Below are 23,743 nucleotides of genomic sequence, written 5' to 3'. Positions count from 1 at the left end.
TTTGTAAAAACAATGGAAAAACGGAACTTTACCTCTGGATACAAGTCTACTAGTCCCAAGGACAAGATACCTGTAAGACCTAAATTGGCTTTCTGCCTGAATGCATCCCTTCAGTTCTAAATTGAAAACAAAAGTTAAACCCCAGCTTGTTGAATAGTTCCATTCAATTCTTGTTCTCAAAGATAGGTAGCTCTAAAGTTAATACCCCATCGAGTAGAATAAGAAATGCCCACAATTTTCTTGTGTAGTTTCAAGAAAAGACACCAAATGGTCAATGTCACATGTACCTGAATCATAGAAACAAGTAAATGATTGTGCCTATTTTTTAGAATGCCCTATTATCTGGCTTGAAATAACCATTGACTTTTTCTTACTGTGTTAATAGTTTTTAGGTGGTGAAAAAATTAATTCTTTGAGATAGAGAATGTTTCATGAGATTGTACCTCTATGTTTGTTTTGTTAGATGTGTGAGGAACTTAATAACACTATTTTAGAATAAATTTATGGTTTTGAAAATAGTTCATTTAATATTTGCACCCTTCACAATGAAAAATACTCGATAAATGTCAATGTTGTTGTTTTTGCACATAAAACATTTGTGGCAAGGATGAACTTACATAATTTGTTGGTTCCTGACTTAGTGAAAATTTGGGAGAGTTAAATGATGCTTAAATATTAAAAAATTAAACCTTTTAAGAAGTGCATGAATAAAAAAGCTCATTGAAAAATAGTTTGTATAAAAGCAAAGCATTTTATAACATACAATTAAATGTACAATTTTAAATGGGCACTTATGTAGCTAAGTTCATATCCTGAATAATAACATTATATATTTCTATAGCAGTTTAGAGTTCACAAGGTCACTTTCTCATATATTACCACATTTGACCATCATGTCATCATAACCATATATTAAAGTATCATTATCCTTTTTACCCATATAAGAAAAATTAGCCCATGTTATATAGCTTGAAATGGCAGAACTAGACTTGAATGCAGATGTTTTAAGTCCATGTAACTTTTATGAAGTGCTAATAGAATACATTTAACATATCATGCCCATTCTGTGTGTAGCATCACTCTATATTTGTAGCACAACAAAGAAGCTGCTCTTGGGATAATTGCAGAAATATCTTGTAAAAGAAAACATAACTGGTACATGTAGCAAAGAAGCATGAAGTCTATCAGCAGCCCTATCCACTGGTCCCGTCCAAAAGAAGAATCTTATCTATTATATGAATTGGTACATTTTTTTCCCTTATAAAGTGTAGTTGGTGGAGCATTGCTCAATATACCCATTCAAAGAGCAGACTGAGAACACTGATGTATTATCTTTGAGGGACTAGTACTATCCAATTTGAAAAACCAAGATGTGTTAAGTTGCAATGGTGGAAATAGCTATGGAACAAATAACTGGCTTGAACTTCTTTATTAGTATTTTTATGGTGTTCATTCTGTCAGAAGAAACCCACAGAAGACACAACTGTCTATTTCACTGGCATGAACTTGTAACATGTAACAGAAGTGAAAATGTATGTCACTTTCCCCAGATGCAGCATAGAGAATTTTGACATGCCCTTATTCACAAGCAGAAATAAATATTTACTTCAACCATAGAAGACACTTCAGGGAACTCAGACCCTATGGCTATTTTGTTTTGTGCTGTAACATAGGTTTTATGCCATCCTTCTTTGTAAAACTAATCCTATTCTTCATACTAGGTACCCAAATGGTTTTCCTATTTATTTAAATTGCATTCCTATGGCTATTACTCCTAAGTGTCTTATTAAGTTAGTTTATTTATAGTTACTAAGTATTTATTTCATGCCACTTTGTATTTCTCTAAAGATGAAATTATGAAGGAAAAACAGATATGATATATTACCTGCTAATTTTTACCTTTATATTAGTGACTTCAAACCCTACAACCTGTAGTATCACATCATGAATGAATTACCATTTTGAATCAAAGTATTCCATTTCCATTGCTTTATGCTGTGTGGAATAATCTATAATCTAAGTAAGAGACTAACTGGCCATTTACCATATGACATATTATCCTAGAAAGACCAATGCCTGTGCATGTCTCACACTGCAGTTTAAGTTGCTTAGAAATCGTGATGATCAATTTCTCATTTTCCTCTAGAAGCCACACATAAATACGTCCAAAGTACATAAGTAGTATCCAAAACATAAATCTGAACCTTTGACAGACAAATATGCATATAATTTTGGTTAGTTATATTTGTCACACCACATTTCTAGCAAGTTGAACACAATTTCAAGTAAATAACTATATAAAATTTATAGGGGAAAACCAAAAAAAAAAAAAGAAAAAGAGAAGAAACATGTTTCTCCACCTGCAAGATTTCAAAATGGAAAGCCAAATAATATAGTTTGGCATAGTGTAGAATATAAAATAATGTATGAAGCATAGATAGTCTTTTACAAAAACAATTTTGGTGATGTTATTTCCTCAAAACCTTTTTTTTGGGGGGGTGTCTATACAAAAGTAACTAGATGAAAAATAATATTGATGCATTATGTTACATAGAGGCAGGACCTTTCAGCTGCTAAAATGATTTAGAAAATATGGTGTATGAAACAATCTGAGCCACTCATTCTGATTAGAGTATTAAAAAAGAAAATCCACCCACATTTTAATAAAGGATATTCGTGGGCTCATTTAAGAAAAAAAATTATAAGAACTTGTTGAGATGAGTTTACATGGATAATGACTCCTTTAAATCTATCATCAAGTTTTAGCAGAGTGTAAGACCAAGCTTTAATTAGGAGGAATGGCTTGTGACTATGGATCAGCTATAGGCTAAGAATTGTGAATCTGAACGTACATTCTCTGTTTAAATTAGTTTAACTATACACTGATTTGTAACAAATGGTTCGGGCCAACTGTGTTTTGAACCACCTATTAATACATCAGCAATGAAAATATTTTGATTATTATGAATATATCTAAAATGTAAAGTGTCTGTCCCAAAAGTTTTGCTTGAAGTGCATGTGAGCATTAAGTGGAGCTTAGGAGAATAGTTGAAACTCTTAGTCTCAAACAAAAACAAACAAAAAAAATGAAACCTTTATGGAAGTGTTAATTTGTGTTTTACAATGTCCAAGTCCTTGTCTATACTGTCATAAAAGTCAATAAGTCTTGGGGTAACTATGGCCATTTTAATAGTAAATATCTGATTGTACACTTTTGTCCTTTTCATACTGATATTGGGATCTTCTGGTTAGAATGCAGAAATAACAAGAAACCAATGCGGTCTTACTCAGTTTTCCATCTAACCAATGTAAAATTTAGCCCCTTACACATTATAGCAATTAAATAAATGTTATTTCATGTATTTTAAAAAAAACGAAATATGTTTAACCAATTTTTAAAATAGTTGAAGTAAGTTGATAGGTAATGTTTGAGTAGAGATGACTTACTGGATTTGTGACCTAACAATGGTTTTGAAAAGCTATCCAACTGGATGCATAGTATAATACAGTGGTATGAATCCAGATTCTGAATGCATTTTTCCCAGGTTCAAATCTTGGTTCTGTCACTTACTGATCTCAAGTATATTAGATAGTTTATGTCTCAGATTCCTCAAATGAACAAGGAAACAGCAATAGTATATAACTTGCAAGGCTGTGGTGAGATTATCTAAGTTAATATATGTAAAATTCTTAGAACAGTACCTGCATATAATCATTGCTTTGTATTAACTACTATTATTAACACAAATTAGATATAGTGAACATTATTATGTCTTATCTAAGGTTCAACATTGTGCTTTATCAAAGTTCTTTATTCACTCTCATTTTGGGGTTAAATGACTATATGATACTTGAGATTATGACTTCTGATCCTTTTATTTGTAGTTCTATTATTCAGTTTACATATTGGCAAAGTGGCAATTCTACTAGCTGCCTATTTCAAGACTTTTTAAATAAGGTATAACAGCTAATAAAATATAAAAGACACTTTCCAAATAAAGAAATATATGTCTTCCAGTAAATCAGTAGAGAATTGCATTTAAACATGTATATCATTCATCTGAGTATCTTAAAATTGCCTTACAGACAAGTATGATTCTATTTAAGAGCCAGAGAAAATGAGATCTGAAATTACTTTTTCAAAAGGTCAAAAGGTAGAAAGCCAGTAACAAAATTGAGGTTTCTGAATTTCTACTAGAGTAGCTTAATCACTAAGCCTACCTGAGTCTTCCCAAGTCACTCTAATGACCCAGATGGTGAACAGTTAATTTTCCACATGAGTGCCTTAGACATAGGGGCACTTTACTCCATCACTTCCTCTGGCGCCTCACTGTCTTTCCCACACTGATTTCCAAAAAGTCTGTACCTCTCTTTGTTGAGAGATTTCCTTGTAAAGCTGAAATAAGCTGAACAACTTTTGCTAGTGTATGGTGGAATTGTCCAGGTTTTTGCACAGACACATGTCAGGTTAGTAAAAAAAAAAAAAAAAACTCAACAAAAGATTTTTCAACATTCACTGTGTGTTGGTTGCTATGCCAAACAAAAAGAAAAATGAGGGATGATATTCATATTAATCTCTTGCAGCAAACATCTCCAATAGATCTCTTTTGATATGACAAGGAGTTAGTAGTCTTGGAAAATCTTCACTAATAGTTCATTATTATTGGTCGTTTACATTAGCCCACCAAGTGTTCAACACAAAGTTAGAATCTGCCAACTTGGCCCAATATGAAGAAACAAAGAGTTGATTACATAGGCTCACTTCTCACTGCCATAAGTTACCTTCCTTCACATACAAACATTCCCAAACCCTGTCCATCTCCACTGGTGGGCATCCATGATGGACCCCTCTTTCTCTGTACCTCCATCACAAGCAAGGTAGAAATATATCCTTTCTTAATGTATCTTAAACTTTTCTACAATATTATATGCCCTTGCTATGTCTTCATGTTCTGATATATCCCTTAGCTTACAAGACTTCAGCTGCCCTCCTTTCAAGCTAATATTTTTTCCACTTTTTTTTTTCCAAGTTGACTTTACATTGAGTTTCCGAGTGTTTTATACAATATCTACATTTTTCTGTAATTTTGAGGAAAGGGAAATTGGAATATTCTAATGCAGAATTGGCTGTGTGCCAGTTTAAGATTTCTACATATACAGAGATTTCACAATATTTTAAGACTGGTTTCATAGACACCTAGATGACACCTAGATGGACTAAAGATGTGATGTAGGTTATGTACTCCCATGAAATTGGGTGCAAAAAATCATATATGTGTACAAACATGTATATAAATATACATATGTATGAAAAAATATTTATCATATATATGACATGTTTTCAGGAAATATTTTGTAGATCTTCTCATATTCTCAACAAGAACTGAGATACAAAAGAAGAATAAAATCTTTAAAAATTATAATATAGAGGAACAGGTAAATGTATTTGGGAACAGTAATTATTCTAATAAAGAGGAAAGACTTTTAAAAGTGTAAAGTATGTAGCATTGATAATACCAACTCACAGGGCTGATCAGAGAGATATTCATTAGAGGATCTGGAAACATTTGCATGAGTGGAGAGGAGTAGAAAGGCATTCAAGGAAACCATTTCTATTGTACCATGAGTATAGAGGAAAGTATTTAAAAAGGATGCACTATGGGATAAAGGCACTAATGACTTCCATCTTTATGAATATTAACTACAAAAGTATTCCTGTGCAAATCATTTTACATGTATTGTTTAGTGCCCACTACAACTTTATAAAACAGGTACTAGAGTGCATTTTATTATCCCATTTTACGTATAAGAAAACTGATGATCAGTGAGGATAAGAAACTTGGTATTAATCGTGTAGCTAACAAGTGGGTGACAAGGTGTAAACCTTAACCATTAAAAATTCACTAACAGGGCTTCCTTGGTGGGGCAGTGGTTGAGAGTCCGCCTGCCGATGCAGGGGACATGGGTTCGTGCCCCAGTCCGGGAAGATCCCACATGCCACGGAGCAGCTGGGTCCGTGAGCCAAGGCCGCTGAACCTGCGCGTCTAGAGCCTGTGCTCCACAATGGGAGAGGCCACAACAGTGAGAGGCCCGTGTACTGCAAAAAAAAAAAAAACCTCACTAACCAGTGCTGCCTGGAGCAGATGGTTGATCTTGAGATGAAAATAGAAATGAGACTTTGTAGAAGGAATATCTTGGCACTTGAATAAAATCTTATCAATCTCTCATTCAAATTTAGGTAGGTTTGTTAATGAGTCCACATTCTAAATGACTTCTTGCTCTGCAGCAACTACAAAAAACTCCTCTTAGAACTGATTTCAAACGTATAAAGTTATCATTTAATAATCTATTTTAATCCTTCTTTTCTTTCAGATGATGAAAAGGGTTCTTCAACAATGGGGATTCTTGCTAGCTATTGTTTTCTTTACTATGCAGTTGCTTTATAAGACACCCTTATTATAATGCCAATTAAAGTTCTGATAAAAGATGAAAAATGTTGCAGTTCATTTTGACTAAGAATAGACATTAACACCTTTCACTTTGTGATTATGCACCTTGTTCTCACTAAATTATAAAAAGCTTCTTTCTTGTTTCATATTTAATGAAATGAATTGGAGACAAGTTGCTGACCTTTCAGAAAGAATCTTACTAGAACATTGAGCCAAAAAGCAAATTGAATAAGTAAGCAATTACCAAAGATTATTCTTTGCCTTGGACTTTGATCAATGAGAATGGAATGTGCAGCTCCCATAGATATATTTGGAGTTGAAAAGAGGAATTTGTACTTCTAGTGACCTAACAGGATATTTGTGTGTTGGGTGAACTGGAAGACATCCTCCAGTCTTATAAGAAACTCTAAGAAATAAACCAGATGATTGAATACCTAAATACAAAATACTTTTAAATAAATGAATCCATTCAAAATTTTGATCATATACTAATAAATTCAGAATAGAAAATTCTAATGTCCCAGATCATTTTAAATACCTTTATCTTCCTTGTGATAAACAAACTAACAAAAATAACCCAATGAATGATTAAAAAATAAAAACTCTATACACAGTGGGAATAGAGGGAATGTAGTCAACATCATAAATGCCATATATGACAAACCCACAGCTAACATATACTCAACAGTGAAAAGCTGAAACTTTTCCCCCTAAGATCACGAACAAGACAAAGATACTTACTCTCACCACTTTTATGCACATGGCATTGGAAATCCCAGCTACAGGAATTAGGCAAAAAATAAACAAACAAAAGATATCCAAATTGGAAAGGAAAAAGGAAATTGTCACTATTTGCACATGACACAATACTATATATAGTAAACCCTAAAGATGTCATCAAAAAACTTACCTAATAAATGAATCCAGTAAAGTTGCAGGATATAAAATTAATGTACAGAAGTCTGCTGCATTTCTATACTCTAAAAACAAACTATCAGGAGTAGAAATCAAGAAAACAATCCCATTTACAACTGCATTAAAAAGAATAAAATACCTTGGAATAAATTTAACCAAGGTGGTGAAAGACCTGTACTCAGAAAACCATAAGATACTGATGAAAGAAATTGAAGATACCACAAATAGATGGAAAGATATACTGTGCTCATGGGTTAGAAAAATTAATATTGTTAATATGACCATACTATCCAAAGCAAACTGCAGATTCAATGCAATCCCCAACAAAATTCCAATGGCATTTTTCACAGAAATAGAACAAATATTTCTAACATTTATATAGAACCACAAAAGACCACAAATAGCCAAAGCAATCTTAAGAAAGAAGAGCAAAGTTAGATGTATCATGCTCCCTAATTTCAAATTTTACTACAAAGTTACAGTAATCAAAACAGTATGGTATTGGCATAAAAACAGACACATAGATCAATGTAACAAAATAAAGAGCCCGGAAATAAACCCCCAACACATATGGTTAATTGATTTATGATAAAGAAGTCAAGAATATATAATGGGGAAAGGACACTGTCTTCAATAAATTGTGTTGGGAAAACTGGACAGCCACACGTAAAAGAATGAAACTGGACCACTGTTTCACACCATACACAAGAATTAAGTTAATATGATTAAAGACTTGAAGGTAAGACTTGAAACCATAAAAATCCTGGAAGAAAACATAGGCAGTAAAATCTTTCACATCAGTCTTAGCATTGAATTTATGTATCTTACTACAAAAGCAAAGGCAACAAGAGCAAAAATAAACAAGTGGAACAACATCAAACTAAAATTTTTGCACAGCAAAGGAAACCATCAACAAAATGAAAAGTCAACCTTGTAAATCAACTATACTCCAATAAAAATTTAAAATAAAAAAATGAAAAGGCAACCTGTGGAATGGGAGAAAATATTTACAAATCATACATCTGATAATGGGTTAATATCCTAAATATGTAAAGAACTCAACTTAGTAGCAAAAATAATAAACAATTTGATTTAAAAAGGTACTTTTTTCCAAAGGAGACATACAAATGGCCAACAGGCACATAAAAGATATTCAACATCACTAATCATTAGGGAAATACAGATTAAAACCACAATGAGTCATCACCTCATACTTGCTTGAATGGCTATTATCAAAAAAGCAAGAAATAACAAGTGTTGGAGAGAATGTGAAGAAAGGGAACACTTGTACACTGCTGGTGGGAATGTAAATCGGTGTTGCCACTATAGAAAACAGTATGGAGGTCCCTCAAGAAATTAAAAATAAATACCGTATGATACAGCTGTTTTACTTCTGGTCATTTATCTGAAGCCCAAAAAATACAATTTTTTTTTTTTTGTAAAAACATGTACAAAGTTTATTATTAGAGACATAGCACAACAACAAGTGAGAGAGCACATAGAGAAACAGTTTGCTTAGTTAATACAGAAGCAAGGCAGAGATGCACACAGAGAGAAAGGCTGTGGGCGTCCTCCCTAATGAGGAGGAGTGCAGTAAAGAGGCCGTTCAGTCACTTATATAGGGTAGTTCTTCCGGGTCTTTGTTTACCTTTGGCCAATTATGTGGTTTCTTTTTCTACACCTGACCTGCCTTAGGACCCTCCCCAACATGCATGCACAACTTTTTTCCAAGATGAATTACAGGCCAGAGGCCTAAGGGACAGCCTTAGCATCATATATTATAGGGTGGTGACCCCTCCTTTTTGAATCCCAAGGAGTCTTTCTGCACATGTACAATGCTTCCCTTGCCCCAAGGATGGGACATGTATGACCTCTTGATCTTTTAACAGTGTTTAGCCCGTCTCTGTCCCTGTCATAAAAGTGTCCAATGTCCGGTTACCCACCCTATTCCTGTTGCCATTTCTTATATCAAAGTGAAGATCTTGAAATATAGAAAGTAGTCTGACGCCCGTTTGTCTCTTGACTCAGGAAATGTAAACAGGGGGCTGATAATGCATGTCTGGCCTGGAGCTCATCTATCTCCTACCTCAATACTATCTTCAGTATATAAAGGGAAGATATTATTGCTACCTTATTTCATAAGGTTCTTGGTGGCTTCCCAGAATCTTTACGACAACTACCCTGGGCGAATGTCCCTGGATATCCACACTTGCAGACCCGAGCTTCAGAGTTTAAATTCTTCCTCTTATAGTTTTCACTCCCTTTATAGTACAATGGAAAATGTTAAATATTTGCTGTCTAGAGCAAGTTCTTTGATTAAAAATACAAATTTGAAAGGATATATGCACCTCTATGTTCATTGCAGCATTATTTACAATAGTCAATATATGGAAACAATCTAGATGTCCATAGATGGATGAATAGATAGAGAAGATGTGATACACACACACACACACACACACACACAATTGAATACTACTCAGCCATAAAAAAGAAGGAAATCTTGCCATTTGTGACAACCTGAGGGTATTATACTAAGTGAAATCTTAAGGGTACTATATTAAGTGAAATAAGTCACACAGAGAAAGACAAATACTGTATGATTTCATCAATATGTGGACTTAAAAATAAATAGACAAACAAAACTAAACTCATAGGTACAGGAAACAGATTTGTGGTTTACAGAGGAGAATGGGGTTGGGTGTGTGTGTGTGAAGGGAGTCAACTGCATGATGACAAATAGTAAGTAGACATACTGTGGTGATCATGCTGCAGTGTATACAAATATCAAATTATTACTTTGTATACCTGAAACTAATATAATGTTATATACCAATTTTACTTAAAAAAAACGCAGGAATTTTATAGTAAAGATGACCTATTTTACATATTATTTTATGAAAACTTACCTTTTGTGGTATTAACCAAAAGCACTCTCCTGCAGAATATCATCTTGGGATTTTTCAAAACGGCTGCTGGTTCAATGCTCTGTAAATATTGAGTCACTTCTAGCTTTGCCTAAACCAAATGAACAGACCAATTAACCACAATTAGTAGGTAATGATGATATTTACATGCTTAAAGATTTTTGCTGTAAAGTTTTTCAGTGATTAAAAGAAAAGCATAGGTTACTTCTTGATTTACAAGATTTTATACAAATGACAAGATATATTAGGTGCTTGTTTTTGCCTACTAATTTTTTAAAAGTGCTATTTTTAACTGAATTATATAATCAGTTTTCATTGTATTAGTATTCCATAGTACTACACAAAACTTGAAACAATTACAGAAACATGTTTTAGGTGTATTTACTTAAACAAAGGAATTGTGTCATATATACTCTGGATGCTTAGCTTTCCATATCATAATGTGCTGTAGAGATTTTTCTATGTTAGAATAAAAAAGATCTACCTTATGTTTTTTTTCCTAATGGAGATATATTTGACACACAATATTATATTAGTTTCAGGTGTACAACATAATGATTCGCTATTGGTATATATTGCAAAATGATCATCATAATAAATCTCGTTAACATACATCAGAACACATAGTTCTAACTGTTACATAGCAGTCTACAGTACAGATAGAGCATAATTTATTTAACTATATCCATATTGATGTTGTTTCACCAGTACTACAACAACCCCATTTGCCATGTCTCTTTGTATACCATTGATTACTTTTATAGCAGATATATAGAGGAATGAAATAATAATATTAATGACATATAACTTTTAATTTAACTAATACTGTCAAATTATCCTGCACATAATTGTATTAATTTGAAATCTCAAAAGCAGGAAAAGTTTCCTTAATCCAGGAGTTAATCATCCTTTTTTATTTTATCCATCAAATGAGTGAAGGATATTATCTTATTATTATAATTTGTATTTTCATGATGATTGATAAGGTTGAGCATATTTTTTCTTAAAATTTTGTGACCATTTTTTGCTGTAAATTACCTTCTCATATTTTCCATTTTTTTCTATTAGTAGCCTTTTTCTTATTTATTTATATAAGTAAATAATATAGAGATTGGTTCTTTGTCTTCATATAGGTTGTTCATGTTTTCTCCAGGTCTTACATTTTCATTTTAACTATCTGTGAAGCATTTTATCATATTGATATCTTAAAACTTAAGGTAGTAAACATATTTTTCCTTATATTTTTATTTTGTGGGAACTTCCAGAACCATAATGTTATTAATCACCCTTTTATGTATGATTTTCCATTTTTGTACACTTAGTTCCTTACTATATTGAGAATTTGTTTCATGAAAATATAAGACAGAGTTGTAACATGTTTGTTTATAAATTTTTTTCTATTTTTACACTGTTTGTAACATATTTAGCTGTCTTTCAAATTAGGCCCTTGCTATTATTGCTCCAAGTCTTCCCCCAAATTCTCAGCTATTCTTAAATATTTTATGTTGAAGGTAAATTCATCAACTGCTTATAAAAACCTGGTTGAGATTTTTATTGATGATTTTTTTTCCTTTTGGCCGTGCCAGGCAGCATGCAGGATCTTAGTTCCCTGACCAGGGATCAAACCTGTGCCCACTGCACTGGAAAGGCAGAATCCTAACCATTAGGCCTCAAGGGAATTCCCTGATCGATTTCAATCAGGGTTTCAATTTAAGTGATACGTTAAATTTCAGTGATAAATTTAAGAAGAATGTGCATATTTCCTACAAGACATTGCCACCAAAACAAGGTATATTTTACCACTGTTTACATCTTACACCCATTAGTAAAGTTACATATTTTTATATAATTTTTGCATGTCTTACATTTGCATCTAGGGTTTTAAAAATTATTTGTTATTATGAAATTTTAAAATTTCTCCAGTAATTAGTAATTGCTGCAATTTAAAAATATCCATTGCTTTTAATATGTGCATCTTGCTGCCTTTTCTTGTCAGTTTTGTTCAGACAGATCCTTAGTAAAACTTTTCTTTAGTGGCCTGAAGTCCAATCCATATAAGTTCCTCTACATTTTATTGGGAAAACACTAATATTACAAATGTAATTTACTAAATATTGTCTCTGGTTAAGTAACTAGATCTTTGGGCACATTTCTCAGTCAAATACTTATCACATTCCTAAACAAATGAATCCTGAAACCACTTGTCATGGTTGTGAGAGAAGCTTCTTCTAAAATTATTCCATCTTGATGACTTAGGCTGCAACTAAAGAAGAGCAAGGGGTTTCCTTATTAATCTTGTCTTTAAAGAAAAGTGAAATAACAATTTGATATTATTACTGTCTATTTATCTACACCAGGAGAGGTGATAACAAGATCTATTGATAGAATCCTTTGGAAGACATTCTATTGATGGCAAAATCAATATTCTATTGATGGAGCTATCACTCCATCTCCCTAAAGCAATACTGGGTAAATTATGAGGCCAGTCACCAGCTTTTGTAAATAAAGTATTATTGGAACACAGCTGTGCCCATCATTTACATACTGCCTAAGGCTGCTTTCATGCTATAATAGCAGTGCAGTATATTTACAAGAGAGACCTAATGGCCTGTGAAGATTAAAATATTTATATTCTAGCCCTTTACAGAAAAAAAAAATGTAGTTACCTGATCTAAAGGTTTGGAATTCAGATCTACTTAGATATTTGAAAAAGGAAAAAATGATCTCCATCTGCACAAACAGTGGGTTAAACACATACAAGCAAAGGGTTAAAATCACTGGAGTAATATTACCTGAATATTGTGCAAGAGTTTTGGTGAAGAACATAAGGCAGCTGTAGAATAACACTTTGGTTCCTAGGTTTCATGGTATCGTAAAATTTCTGTCTCATAGTTTATTTTAGAATAACTTAAATAACCAAAATTAAGGTCTGTGCTAGAGGAAACAGTCCTGATTTTGACAATAACCTGATTCAGTTCTAACAGTTTAGGGACTGATCCTCTTTTGTGTTGTTTTTGTTCTCTACTAAAGAGGAAATCTTATTGCCTGAAAAAAGAAGAGAATTGTCTTTTCAAATACATATGCCACATTACTAATTTTTCTTTCTTTTCTTCTTTCTTTTCTTTCTTCTATTTTCTTGTTTCTTTTAGTGTTGACCAGAAGTCTATTATTAGCATGCTAAAGAGTAACAGTGATAGACATATGTATATAATACAGAGATTTTTTTTAAACTGTGAAATCCAAGACCTTAGAGATATTTTAATAAAATTTAATTCTAAATTAAATTTATGCATATTTAATCCACTTGGTAGTTAATCATATAAGATATAATGATACCTCTCTAGATAATAGCTACTTATTTTTAATATGATAATGCCCAGTAAGATTATTTGATATTTTTAAAATCTATCATTGCAGATTATATTCACATGTAAATTAGGTTTCAGTATAAGTCAATTCTCTGAGGTACTTTGGATTGTTAGAAACTGTAAGATTAATGCATCTGTATAAGTAGCTCAAAAAACTGTTAGGTATAAATGTGATGATCCTCATGGCCCTCACATTCCAAGAGCTACAATACTTAATAACTAACATAACACAGTACCCACCTGAGCAACACAAAATTTGGTTTTCATAATTTCAACTTATATTATTTTCTTAAAAGTGGCCTGATATGTTTATAAGCAATTCATTTGCCAAAATGGAACTTTAGAATTAAATGAAATTATTAGACAAGTGAATATTTAATACATAAACAGTTTGAAGAGCACCCCACTAATATATATATTTATTAAATATATATGTTTATTTATTGTCCTCCAGGAAATACCCTTTCCTGAGTGATATGAGGTACTTCCTCTAATTTCTATGCTTCTGATCAACTCAATTATCTCAGTGAGATAGTAAAGTATTTTCTCAGTTGCTTCAGTCTGTTCTTTACTCAAAACACTTACAGCCTCCCAAAGGAAATCCAGATACTTAATTTGGAATCTTTACAATCTATATTTTATCAGACATATCTTTTGATTAGTGATTATTAATATTATGTGTTCTCATGGCATTGAACTTAATAAATACAATAATATTTAAATGGTTTCCAAATGGTGGGGTGCCTCATGGTGAACTGACACATTCATGGATAACAATTATAAAATCTGGACAAAATATAAAAACACATATTTGAAAGCACTGAAGAATGAACAAAAGCAGGCAGAAACTAGAGGGAAGATGACCACCTAAAGAAAGATGTTGCACCAGGTAAATTTGCATTTATACGGCTTAATGTGTTAAGATATACCCCAGCATTCGCAATGAGAGAAGGTTGGAATTAATGAAAAAAAAAAAGGAAAAAGAATATAAGTAGCTGGAGTTGTCAGAGACCGAGTTGTAGGCTACCAGCATAGTCGCAGAATGCAGGTGGGGAAGAAAAGACAGAGCCACAGAAAAGTGAGCCCCATAATTGGTTTATACCCACACTAAATCCTCAAATGACCCCTAAAGTATTCATGCAAGTAAAAGTCACAGCTGGAAGTCTCAAAGAACAGAATTTTGCAGCTGCTGTGCATCCATGAATGACATATTTTGGAGTTTGAGTTCACAAAAGTAAATTGCATGCTGCTAACCAATAACAAAATTTTTCAGAGGTAGATAAAAAAGTCAGGGTCTTTGAAACATATTATTCATAATGTACAATATAAAGTCTAAGATTATTGAAAATACAAAAACTGGGAAATATAATCTATTTCCCAAAGATGAACCAGATACTATTATTAGTAGAAAAGGACCTTAAAACACCCATGATAAATATTTGCAAAAGCATAAATATAAAATATTTTTAATGAATAAAAATATAGAGAAAACTCAGCAGAAAATAAAAATGGAAAAGATCAAATTAGAAATTATAGAACAGAAAGTTATTAGAACAGAAAGTTAAATAACAACACTATATGGGCTTGACAGCAGGTTGGAGAGAGCAGAAGAAAAGAGCAATAAAATTCAAGATATATTAATAGAAACTATACTACATAAAAAACACAGAAATTAAAAAAAAAAACATGGAAAAATATCACGTGTCTAAAATACACATGGTTTTTATTCCAGATTGAGAACAGATGAAAAATGGTACTAAAAAAAATAGCAAAAATAAAAATAAAAAATAAATAAATAGCATTTCTAAATTTAGCAAGCAAGCAAGAAAGAAATCAACCTACAAGTCGAAAAATTTTTTCAAAACACAAGCAGGATCAAACAAAAAATTACAGCCATACATAATCAAAGTACTGGAGACTGAAGATAAACAGAAAATCTTGGACACAGAAAAAAAACACATTACAAACAGAAAATTAATAATACAAATGATAGTTGACCTCTCATCAGAAAAATATAAAGACTGGGAGACAAGGAATCAACAACTTTAAATGCTGAAAAGGAAAAAAAAAACCCTCTCAAACCATAATACTATAACTAGTAAAAATATCCTTTGGAAATTAGAAGAAAATACATTTTCAGATAAAACAAAAAATGGAGAGGTATCACCAGCAAATATTCAATGCAAGGAATGCTAAAGAAAGTCCTTCAGGATGAAGATGAAAGACACCAGATGTAAACTCACACCTACATCAAGGAATGAAAGGCAAGATCCCATTTGATGAAGAGGAAAACAAATCTCCAAAGAGTTAAGAAATTTGGTTAGTGTAGCTTGACTAGGATGGGCAGAACCAGAATTCAGTGCAAGGTTATATGATCACAGAACTTGAACTTTCATCCATGAAGTATCTCTGTCTTGCTTTCCTCCTGCTCTCACTAACACTTATGGTAATATACTCAGCTCACACACACACACACACATGCACACATAAGCACACACAATTCACTAACTAAAAATTAATGTCACAATAGAAATCAATTCAACTCACTTTGTGTGTCATTTAACACAAAGTGTAATGTCCTAGACATTATAGTCCAAATGAGTCAGAATATAATCTCTTTGGGGGAGTGACTTGTTCTAGCAACATTTAGATGCTGAAAATAGAAATATGGATCAAGATAAAAAGTATTATGTTCTGTACTAACTAACAGTTGGCTCCAGTATTCATGTGGCTTCTCCCTAGGGACTTCTGTATATAATAACATCTGAGAACCAAGTCCAAGGCCAGGGGTGGAAGATGGGGTATTGGGTCTGTAAAGTTGACAACTCACCACGGTCTTTTTTTTAAATGACTAACTTTAACCCTTTTCATTCTATTCTTAAGCTTTATAACAATATGTAATTTTTGGAAATATGTTTATGGGGCAAAGTCAAGCCCCATGACCAAGTATAGTCTATACCATGGGTGTTCCCTATATAAAGAATAAAGAATAAATCCCATTCTCATTAAGCAATTGTAATTAAGTACACAAACTGGATACAAATTAGACACAAAGAGGAGAAACATAACACACACAGACCAAAAAACCACAAAAATTGATATAAACACAATCCTGCCATTAGGCCCCTAGCAACTAAAAATAAATGTAGATACAGTTGTTTATCTGAAAATAGACACAATTACTAATTGATTAGAAACATGCTAAAAATTTACACAATTTGACTTCCAGACCTGTTCTCCCTCTTTCCTCTGATTTCTATATTTCTTCCCCTTAGAGTCACGTTCTCCAGAAGCAGCCCCTGAGAGGGGGATTTAAGTTCAGATGGGTTAATAAGTAATTGCTCCCAGGGAAGATTAGTAAGGGGTGGAAGAGGTAAGATGGGGAAAGATAGAAAAAAAGCTAAGCAAGCTATCAATTTTATGTCCCAGCCAGAGTGAAACAATGACTTCGTCTGCCAGATACCACCCATGCATGGTTTCCCAAGGCTGCAAAGACCCTATTACTTTGTTTGGGAGGTAACTGTATCCTCACTGGAAATACTCAGGTCTCTTTCAGAATATTCTGTGCATGAATCCTCAACCATTCCTTATGTTAATATTGCTAGCATTTCTTAGGATGTGTCATGACATTTTTTATGACAAAATCTCCCCTCCCATTAGAGGTGATAATGTAAAGGGAAAGACATTGCTTCTCACTAAACAAATTAGTACACAATTCATAAAAGCAAGAGTAGGCTTTCTTCTTTAGATAATGATTTACTGGAAAAACAAAGATCTGATGCCACTAGGCTGATTTTATACTACATATATGCAACCAGTGAGCTATTTTAACTTTGCTTTGTACATAATTTAAAAGATCATATTAATAAACAGAAAATTCTGTTTTGTTTACCTGCATTATTATTGATACATCTGAGTACAAATATTAAAAATGTAAGTATATAAAATTACAAATTATATATCAATATAAATCACAAATTATAACCTGTCTCAAAAACATTTGGAGACATCCAGTATCTTTTTGTTTGTTTGTTTTACTGTGGTACACGGGCCTCTCACTGCTGTGGCCTCTCCCCATTACAGAGCACAGGCTCCAGACACGCAGGCTCAGTGGCCATGGCTCACGGGCCCAGCCGCTCCACGGCATGTGGGATCCTCCTGGACCAGGGCACGAACCCGCATCCCCTGTATTGGCAGGCAGACCCTCAACCACTGCGCCACCAGGGAAGCCCTCCAGTATCTTTTGTTGACAGCAAATTGCATTGTTTATTTTATAAGACAATATAGAAAGAGTTAAAAGCACCTATTTGTAGAGCATTTAAAAACTTTTATTCAATAGAACCTCCTAATCTAAAATATACTATTATCTTGACTGAGATTCAGAAAGGAGAGTATTAGGAATCAGTTTCTGCCATTTAAGTCAAAATATGTGTCAAGATAAGCCAACTTCAATCCTTTGAGGAAAATATTGGAAGATTGATTAGGATTAGTTTGTCATTAGTTTAAAACATTCTATGATAATAAATTTGAGATTTACCATCTATATATTGGGTGATATCAAGGGGAGAGGAGTGCTATGACTGAACTAATAGTCTAAAAATAACTCTGAGTTGTGAGTGAAGATTGAACTTTAGAGGAGATAGAAAAGAAGCAAGAAAACAAATTAGGAGTCTATTCAGTAGGTCACGGAATAGTCCTGGACCAGGCAGTGACCCTGATCATGCCAATAATGGGATGGATTACTTCCCTCATTTCATTTTTGCCAGCTTTTCTATGACTTCCCTGGACATTTCTTATGGTGACAAAAAAAAAAATAATCACTATTTTCTAAGTTCTGTAACATCCAAACAGTTTACTTGTTTCAATACATTAGGAGATATGGTATTCTTCTTGTAACCTCAAATATTTAATGGATTGTCTGAAACACTATTGGTGCTCAATGAATATGATTTTTGAATGAATGAGTGCATAACTGAATGAGAAAACTTGGATTTCAGTGTGATTTCATGTGACTTTCTGTCAATTTCTTAACTATTCTGAGTTTTTGATTTCTAATGTATTAAAGTAGAAAAGAAAAATAATACCTACATTACAGACATTTTATGGAAAACTATAGAGTAATTTTCTAAACTATAAAATAGTTTAATTTTTTGATGTTATTCTCTATTATTATGATATTTTGGTTGTAAGTAATGTTATGCTTGTAGAATTTTATTTTTAAAAAGTCATTTAGTTTGCTGTATCTTAAGGGTTGTTTTTCCTTAGGTACTACATATATATACTTATTTATAGAACAAGGTACTATGCCAATGTAATAAGTGGAAATTAAATTTTAGAAGTTTCACAATGCAAAATAATTGTGTTCCCTTTTTATATACATGAAAATATACCTTACATGTATTTTGCTTAATTAAAAACCAACATGAACTTTAGCTTTCATATTTTAAACCCAGAAAGTAGCTTGATGGGTAACTGGAAGCAATTAATTATCTTTTTTGAGCTTATTATCATTTTATTGTGGCTTTTCACAAATTCACCCAAACTGCCCATATCTTAGTTTTGTTAATTTTAAAAAGGAAAATAATTTTTGAATTAACTATGGCTTAACAAAAAAAGGGGAAATCTAACATATGGATTTTAGGATTTATAACAAAAACAAAAATTCCATTACAAGAAGAACTGATTCAATGTGTATTCCTGTCTCAAAAACAAAACAAACAAACAAAACACTCCCTCAGTGGGGTTAGTACTAAGCTCTAATAGAGTTTTCAAGACACCAACTAGCTCTTTAAAAGCACATCATTTCTTAAGTGAAAAGTAGTCAGAAACATTCTGGGTTCCTCTTGAAATTGAGGTAAGCTAAAAAAAATTTTAACACAATAAGAGAAATATAAAAAGATTTAAGAAATTTGGGTCAAACTTAAATGTCACCATATCTCTCCTATTTGTAAGGAACATAAAGGATGAAAATGTTCAGATTTTATTTAACTTAAAATAAAAATAACAATGCTTTACCACTTAGAATCTTTACTCTTTTACTCTATATCATTTTAGGGAATAACAGAATCTCAGAATTGGAAGGGGCATTAGGGTCATCTATTCTAGTGCTGCCTCCAATGGCTTAACCCCCTTAATTGTATTTCACTCAAATGTTGGCTTATTTCTCTATCTACTTCCCTTCACAAATTATTGCAATTTGGAAAAACTTTACTGGCTAACTAATGTTTATATTGACCCAATTTACCTCCAATAAATGTTTTCTATTCTGGGTTTAAACAAAGCAAGAACAGAAGAAAATATACCTACAGCTGCAGGGCAGAATATATCCTTGTATCACATAGGGAAAGAAACACAAACACAATGAGAAAACAAAAAATGAAGAAGCCCAAAGGGGCAATTGCTCATGGTGCTTTCAAAGTCCAACTCTTATTAATAAGAGGCTTTGTAATTTGAAAAAAGGTATCAGCAAGGAATCATTTAGTATATGATTCTAAATAGTACAGAAAATCTCTTGCATTTGTATACACTAATGATGAAAAATCTGAAAGTGAAATTAAGAAAACACTCCCATTTACTACTGCAACAAAAAGAATAAAATATCTAGGAATAAACCTACCTAAGGAGACAAAAAACCTGTATGCAGAAAATTATAAGATGCTGATGAAAGAAATTAAGGATGATACAAATAGATGGAGAGATATACCATGATCTTGGATTGGAAGAATCAACATTGTGTAAATGACTCTACTACCCAAAGCAATCTACAGATTCAATGCATTCCCTAACAAATTACAAATGGCATTTTTCACAGAAGTAGAAAAAAATTTCACAATTTGTATGGAAACACAAAAGACTCTGCATAGCTAAAGCAATCTTGAGAAAAAAAAAACGGAGCTGGAGAAATCAGGCTCCCCGACTTCAGTCTATACTACAAAGCTACAGTAATCAAGACAGTATGGTATTGGCACAAAAAAAGAAATATAGATCAATGGAACAGGATAGAAAGCCCAGAGATAAACCCATGCACATATGGTCACTTTATCTTTGATAAAGGAGGCAAGAATGTACAGTGGAAAAAAGACAGCCTCTTTAATAAGTGGTGCTGGGAAAACTGGACAGGTACATGTAAACGTATGAAATTAGAACACTCACTAACACCATACACAAAAATAAACTCAAAATGGATTAAAGACCTAAAAGTAATGCCAGACACTATAAAACTCTTAGAGGAAAACACAGGCAGAACACTCTATGACATAAATCACAGCAAGATCCTTTGTGACTCACCCCCTAGAGTAATGGAAATAAAACCAAAAATAAACAAATGGGACCTAATGAAACTTAAAAGCTTTTGCACAACAAAGGAAACCATAAACAAGATGAAAAGACAACCCACATAATGGGAGAAAATATTTGCAAATGAAGCAACTGACAAAGGATTAATCTCCAAAATTTACAAGCAGCCCATACAGCTCAATAGCAAAAAAACAAACAACCTAATCCAAAAATGAGCAGAAGACTTAAATAGACATTTCTCCAAAGAAGACATACAGATTGCCACCAAACACATGAAAGAACACTCGACATCATTAATCATTAGAGAAATGCAAATCAAAACTACAATGAGATATCATCTGACACCTGTCAGAATGGCCATCATCAAAAAATCTAGAAACAATAAATGCTGGAGAGGGTGTGGAGAAAAGGGAACACTCTTGCACTGTTGGTGGGAATGTAAATTGATACAGCCACTATGGAGAACAGTATGGAGGTTCCTTAAAAGACTAAAAATAGAACTACCATATGACCCAGCAATCCCACTACTGGGCATATACCCTGAGAAAACCATTATTCAAAAAGTGTCATGTACCAAAATGTTCATTGCAGCTCTATTTACAGTAGCCAGGACATGGAAGCAACTTAAGTGTCCAACAACAGATGAATGGATAAAGAAGCTGTGGCACATATAAACAATGGAATATTATTCAGCCATAAAAAGAAACGAAATTGAGTTATTTGTAGTGAGGTGGATGGACCTAGATTCTGTCATACAGAGTGAAGTAAGTCAGAAAGAGAAAAACAAATACTGTATGCTAACACATATATATGGAATCTAAGGGGGAAAAAAAGGTCATGAAGAGCCTAGGGGCAAGACAGGAATAAAGATGCAGACCTACTAGAGAATGGACTTGAGGATATGGAGAGGGGGAAGGGTAAGCTGTGACAAAGTGAGAGAGTGGCATGGACATATATACACTACCAAACGTAGAATAGATAGGTAGTGGGAAGCAGCCACATAGCACAGGGCGATCAGCTCAGTGCTTTGTGACCACCTAGAGGGGTGGGATAGGGAGGGTGGGAGGGAGGGAGATGCAAGAGATATGGGGACATATGTATATGTATAACTGATTCACTTTGTTATAAAGTAGAAACTAACACAGCATTGTAAAGCAATTATATACTCCAATAAAGATGTTAAAAAAAAAAAAATGAGAGGCCCAGATCAAATTTACTTGCAGACTTTGAAAATTTTTCCATTTACAAATGGACATTAAATGTTCAAACATTTAAAAGCAAGCAAATTATTAGATATAACAATAAGTAAAGAGATTTGTAGAAGAAGCATTATTGAACATAGCCTGAGAGATGTGAGAGCTTCACCCAAAGAATATTCCAATAAAAGGAAACAATTAATTACTGGAAACACTTAAAACATATAAACTGAGAGTACCACTTGCCCTCTTCTATAAAACTGTATTCTTTGACTCAACTTTCTTAGACATACCCTTTTTTTTTTTTTTTTTTTGCAGTATGGAGGCCTCTCACTGTTGTGGCCTCTCCCATTGCGGAGCACAGGCTCCGGACACGCAGGCTCAGCAGCCATGGCTCACGGGCCCAGCCACTCCACGGCACGTGGGATCCTCCCAGACCGGGGCACGAACCCATGTCCCCTGCATTGGCAGGGGGACTCTCAACCACTGCACCACCAGGGAAGCCCTAGACATACTCTTATTCATTCTATTTACCCTCCTTGAAAATTTAAGCTTCTGGTCATTATCTTCTGTGCAATGTTCTTAATCTTCATGTGTCTGGTCCCAAGGTCTCCTGCACGGGCTGCTGCATGATGAAAGGGTCTTCACGTGTTAGTACCAACAGACTCAGGGCACCCTAGGCATTTAAGCTTGGTTAAGCCTAGGAAAATTTGGATGATAAAACTGAGCATATATGAAGTTTGCCTAATAATGTTATTTTTTAAGCTGCCCTTCTATTTGATATAGAATCAATTTATACTGAATGAAATTTATATTAGTATATATAGCTGTCACGTATAGTCTTTTTTCCCCTCTTTGTGTTTAATAATGGATGCAGTATAGAATAATTTAGTATAAGACACACCACTTTTAGAACCAACCCCAGAACGCAATGGCTGAAGTGTTCTTCACTCGGCAAAACGACCTTTGAATAAATAGGGCCACATGCCAGTGTAGCCAAGTATTAGTTGTGTGATATTTGTACATCTTATCTAAACTTTTTGATCTTAACATCTCTGAGTTGTTTACAGGGAATAATGATACCTGTGTCATAAGGTTTGTGTCAATCAAATTTCCATCAGGAAAAGAGAAGCCACCTTATGTATTACAAGTAGGAACGTTTTAAATGTTTAAACAGTTGTTGGGGTGTCTGAGGAAATGAAGGTCAGGGAAGCCACCATCATCAGTGTCAGTCAACAGCACAGAAGTAGATGGTTATTAGGAGCTTCACCCAAAGCTATGGCGAATTTCAACAGCTCTGGGAAAGCTTCTCTAGATGGTCTCAGACTGCAGCAATGATGCAAGTTCTTCTCAAGAAGCTTATCTAAAAGGTGCCTTGAACCTTACATCTTCCCAAAGGGCAACTGTCTCTGGAGAATAATGGTCTGTCTTTCCTGCTTTTTATGTCTCAGACAAGATTTCTCACTTTAGACACTAGGTCAGAACCACACACATAAGTGAATTCAGTAAAACTTGGTTCTTGTTATTTCTTGAAGCTGAAGACAATTTAGATGGTGCTGATGCTAATTGTAAGACAACTCAGAACTGGTCAT

This window comes from Mesoplodon mirus, assembly GCF_964341445.2.
Source record: "Mesoplodon mirus genome assembly, chromosome: 2".
NCBI lineage: Eukaryota > Metazoa > Chordata > Mammalia > Artiodactyla > Ziphiidae > Mesoplodon > Mesoplodon mirus.
This window is presented reverse-complemented; position numbering follows the sequence as displayed.